Genomic DNA, 6,000 nt, shown 5'->3' with positions numbered 1-6,000 from the left:
ATAGATAGAGAATGTGACTGCCTCATTGTGTAAGGAATGTATTAGAAGCTGAGCAAAATACAATAAGTATGGGAACACAAGGGATCCAGGGAGTCAACGTGCCAACCTCCACATAAGCCAATGTAGACAATTGGAAAAGAGCACAGGTAGTTCCTGTTTTCAAGAAGCGTCGTCAAGCAGATTGCCAAAACTATAGGCCTATATCTCTGCCATAGATCTGTTGTAGAACTTTAGAATATCTTTTTTGCTCGCGTATCATGTCATTTCTGGAAACCCAGAATCTACTCCATAGGAATGAACATTGATTCCGGAAACAGCGATCGTGTGAGACCCAACTGGCTTTATTTGTTCATGAGACTCAGAAAATATTAGATACAGGCTCCCAGGTAGATGCTATTTTCCTTGACTTCTGGGAGGCATTCGATATAGTTCCACACTGTCACCTGATAAACAAAGTAAGAGCCTACGGAATATCAGACTAGCTGTGAGGCTGGATTGAAGAGTTTTTAGCAAATAGAACACAGCATGTTGTTCTCAATGGAGAGACATCTACAGATATCAAAGTAACCTTCGTCATGCCACAGGGGAGTGCTGTGGGACTATTGCTTTTCACAATATATATAAATGACCTAGTACATAGTACCAGCAGTTCCATGTGGCTTTTTGTGGATGATGCTGTAGTATACATAGAAGTTGCAGCATTAGAAAATTGCAGCGAAATGCAGGAAGCTCTGCAGCAGATAGGCACTTGGTGCAGGGAGTGGCAACTGACCCTTAACGTAGACAAATGTAATGTATTGCGAATACATAGAAAGAAGGATCCTTTAATGTATGATTATATGAGATCAGAACAAACATTGGTAGCAGTCACTTCTGTAAAATATGTGGGAGTATGCGCGTGGAACGATTTGAAGTGGAATGACCATATAAAATTAATTGTAGGTAAGGCGGGTACCGGGTTGAGATTCATTGGGAGAGTCCTTAGAAAATGTAGTCCATCAACAAAGGAGGTGGCTTACAAAACACTCGTTCAACCTATACTTGAGTATTGCTCATCAGTGTGGGATCCGTACCAGATCGGGTTGATGGAGGAGATAGAGGAGATCCAAAGAAGACCAGCGCATTTCGTCACAGGGCTATTTGGTAACCGTAATAGCATTACGGAGATGTTTACAAACTCAAGTGGCAGACTCTGCAAGAGAGGCGCTCTGCATCACGGTGTAGCTTGCTCGCCAGGTTTTGAGAGGGTGTGTTGCTGGATGAGGTATCGAATATATTGCTTCCCCCTACGTATACCTCCCGAGGAGATCACAAATGTAAAATTAGAGAGATTTGAGCATGCACAAAGGCTTTCAGACAGTCGTTCTTCCCGCGAACCATATGCGACTGGAGCAGAAAAGGGACGTAATGACAGTGGCACATAAAGTGCCCTCCGCCACACACCGTTGGGTGGCTTGCGGAGTATAAATGTAGATGTAGATGTACTTATTTCTAAACATAGTTACCCCGGGGATGAACACATTTCTTCCAACAAGAGACCAATTTGTTGATATTATCACTGAAGAATGTTTCACTCTGTTGACAGAGCCACAACCTGTCCTCTGCTTGCACCACTTTGTTAGTATCAAAGTGAAGTCCTTGAAACTGTTCTTTTCAGTTTTGGAAACATGACTACAGTAATCAGATTTAGTGACATGTATGTTGCAGTAGTTATTTGGAGATAATGAGGCATGCACAGGATGGAGTAGCATGGACAGCTGCTTCAAACCAGTCTTTGGACTGAGGACCACAACAACAACAACATGAAAATTGGATGGAGCAAGTCAGAACTGTATGGAGAATGATCAATGACAGTGAACCCAAGATGTCAGGCTGTTGGAGATATCACAGTGCTCATGTATAGTGTGGCATTGTTCTGCTGAAGGACAGGGTGCTCCAAGTGTGGACAAAGTCGTCAAATTCTAAACACAATTACAGCATGCAGTTACCATGTACTGACATAGTTATGGTACACACCATGATGTTACATGCTACAATTCAGAGCCCACTTCTGGCAGAGGGCTTCAAATATGTAGCCATGTAGAATAAAGATGTACAATGTTAATAACATTTGTTTTATTTAAAAATCTTTAGCTGTTGTCACATAAAAAATCTGGAGGCATTAATTTCAGCATGCTCTATTACAGTCAATTGCATAACATCTGCTATCCTAAATGGCATTGCTTCAGCCTTAACAAACTCACCCAGACACTTAAATGGTCAATTTCAGCTGCATCATTTTCATTATCACTAACAGCAGTGTCTGTACCAAGTGACTATCACAACAACAATAGTCATCTATATGTTCCCATGTTGCACTCCATATATCCTTCATCCCATACACATTATCCCTGTCTTTTTTTCACATTTTTTCTTCTGACTCCCTTCTTACAGTGACTTCTTCAATTGTAACACCCAAACATTTTGTTTGTATTAACTGGACTCCTGCCTTGTATTCACCAACTGCAACAATAAAACTGCACCAGGGCACAGCATAAAAAGTCACATAGTAACAGTCTAATCAGTATCAAACATAACTGAACTAACATCATCAGCATCTTATGACACTGACCACACTTCACATGAGATAACCCACTGCAGCAAAACCCATGCAACAGCCCAGTCAACAACCACACAAAACCTAATCCCAAATATAACATCATGAAGGACATTTCTCTAATTCTCTAAACTGCCATGTAAAATGCATGTATATAAATACATGAAATTTCATTGTAGTAGCTCACAAACCACTCCCCACACACACCTTTATATGATTCTGACCTGATACTTTACTCCTAACCTCAAAATCCCATATTCTGAAATAAAAAAATATGCCCCTAACCTAAACACATCCAACCCTATGCTCCTAAAAGATGCATTATCATGAACTCCCTTAAGTCCTTATTTCCACTTTCTCCTATCATAAAATATCTGCCAAAACATTTCATCCTCTCTCTTAATCCTCCACATCCCAGACAAGCTCTAACCTCAAATTATACTAACCCTCACCACATAAATTAAACAGGTTTATGCAGATATCAGAGCAGATTAAGCTAAAGAGGACCTAGAATCCACCCCTGACACATATACAGCAAAAGCTCTATGCATCTCTAAGAACTGTGTACCACATTGTTGTCCACATTTTCTTAGTATCTTCAGCACCCATTTATCATAATATCACCAATGACATAATGATTACTCATTCCAAATGCCAGTACAAAGTTCAGCCTTTCCAAATCCGAGCACAAATGTTCTGTACCTTATACGGCCTTGTATATGCACAAACAAGCCTGAATTGCTTTGGAAATCAGTCATCACTCTGAGCAGTGAGGCAAACAGGCAAGGGCACTACACCAGTGGCTACATTGGAAATTTGGATCTGTCAGTGATATTGTCTGGATGGCAGAGGGGTTCAAGGAGACTGTGTGTAAGAAACTGAAAAATTCGGGTTTGAGTCCCAGTCTTGCACAAATTTTCAACTTTGCACATTGCTTTATATCATAGCCCTCTGGTAGCTAATGTTGTTATTCCTCTGAGTAATTATGTTAGAATGAAGTAATATATTCGAAAACTGGATGTGATATACGTCGCTGTCCAGGCTAAATTATTTTACAGTTCACACAGTTATACATATCTATATGCTTAAGTGCCATTATCGATTGTGTGTTTTGGTATGGCTTAAACGTAATCCATATGAAGCTATGTTGTTAAATTTATTTAAGATGTGGAATAGCATTCTGGATTTTATGGATATGTCATCACGTTCTTGATTTGTCACTTCTTTGTTGTTATTGGATAGACTATATTATGTGAGAGTGAGTGGAGATATAATGCCATTAAGATTTTAAAGGTAGCTCAAATAGGAGTCATGGTTGTTGAAATAAGTGTACTACTCAACTGTAAGGGGTCATCCAATTTAAAATAGTCTCCAAACCATTTTGCAAGTTGATATTAACAAATCATTGCCAAGGTGAAAGAAATTATAAGTGACAAAAGTTGTAGGACTGACTGGATATAGATCACCAGACTTTCGAGTTACCGTGAAGCACTTACTCCCTTATGTCATTATATGTTCATGTAATACAGTCATGTGATTCGAAACATCCCTTATTACAGTATTCTGCACAAGGAAATTAAACTGTATGCTACAGATAAACTAATTTTCTTAAAATATTATTCATAAATAAAGTACACCATACTATGTGTTAGCTTGTGAGTCGACAATAAATATTGTACTCAAATTTTATCTCAGTCTTCATTGTCCTTCAGGTTCTCAAGCATGGGTGGTAGGGGTTGGGTTGTCACTGGGAGCAGAAATAATGTTCCTCTTTCACCAAACAGAGCCATCCAGTATAAGTAATTTTTTAAAAATCATAGAAGAAATATGACAGTGGTGTCACAGAGATTAAGTTACACTTCTGTGATCACTGTGGCAATGATGTTAGATAACTGGAGTCGATGTTGGGGCTTCTGTGGGTCAATATGAGGCAATTGGATGAGGCTTGATGAACATCTCCATGTTAAATGTGTATGTGGAATGGGATCAAGAGGAGAATGGTGCTTGTGGGATGTAGATGGAAAGGTGAATATTAGGTTATGATTTGCAGAAATTCTAATATTCGTTCTAACACTAGTAACAGAACTTTAATAATACAGAACAAGCAGAACAATTGTATTTTTATCCAAAGTGACAATAACTTTTAATTGGAACATAAAACATGTAAGAACATTTAAGCCAAAAATTCAAGGAACAATTCCACATTATCTTACAGCAAGTAAGAAAAAAAGCGGTTTAAAAATCTTCCAAATCGCAGTCTTCAACACTTCATTAACTCACACAAATGTCCCACACCGAGTTTTAGGGAAAACTAAGGGTTTATCCAGTGAGGAACATAGGAGGGCAGCTTCCTTTCCCCTCACCCAGAAAAAAGGCCTTCACAAAATGAATTCATATCCTGCCATGCCAAACATACAAACGTATCAACTCAGTATCAGTTTGAATAAAGGCAGAAGGTGTAATGTGTACTGACTAGTAACGATTGTAACTCAAGCCATTTTTAAATTGGTTTATTGATGGGTGGGACTGACGTGGTCAATTCCACATTAGTTGGAGTTACAGAGCGGACCCAAGATCTTCTGAATTCTCGGGTGGGGAACCACTTGTTGTACATATGGTAAACGACCCACTAGTTTTCATATACCATTAAAAAGGCTTGCGTTACATATGTTACAAGGCAGTACACTTTACACTTTCTGGACTTCTTCAAACTAATATTGTATTAATATATTTGTCTATCTGGCACTGATTAGATTATTCAAAATCACAATGGCTTCTTGTAAAGGGAATGAAGGAAACATATTGTAAAGGAAGATCACATGGCAAAATTCAAGAAACACACGATAAATATCTTGAAGTTAGACAGCTGTACTACTAAATGACAAGGATAATTTTAGATGCAACTTTGTCAGAATTTATATATGTTGTGTCTGCTCTTTTGGACATGTGTGAAAGAACAGATGCCATATTTCATGCTGCAGCTTTATATTACAATTAATAAAAGGAGTACCAACATTAACTGCTAGTGGGCATTTATATAAATCAATGGAGAAAGTTGACAATTTGAGCCAGACTGAGACTTGAAGCCACTTTTCTCTGGTTCATGCGAAAAATTGCCCGGCTTACCTCAGCCATCTGGACACAATCCCTAACTGACACAGATTTCCAACTTCGTCACACACTGCTGATGTAGTGCCTGTAGTGCCCCTGCCAATTACCTTCACTACTCACAGTGATCCCTGATACCCATAGTTGTTGAGGGTTGTTTGTGCATCTGCACTGAAAGTATCATCGGTCTGTCTTATGCTAGTTGTATACAGTGAGTTTCAAAATATTCGGGGATATGACAGGAATGATCATTCGAAAAAAAAAGTCAACAAAACATGGTGTCTAAAATGCATACC

Source organism: Schistocerca nitens, chromosome 3 (genome assembly GCF_023898315.1).
Source record: "Schistocerca nitens isolate TAMUIC-IGC-003100 chromosome 3, iqSchNite1.1, whole genome shotgun sequence".
NCBI classification, from domain to species: domain Eukaryota; kingdom Metazoa; phylum Arthropoda; class Insecta; order Orthoptera; family Acrididae; genus Schistocerca; species Schistocerca nitens.
This window is presented reverse-complemented; position numbering follows the sequence as displayed.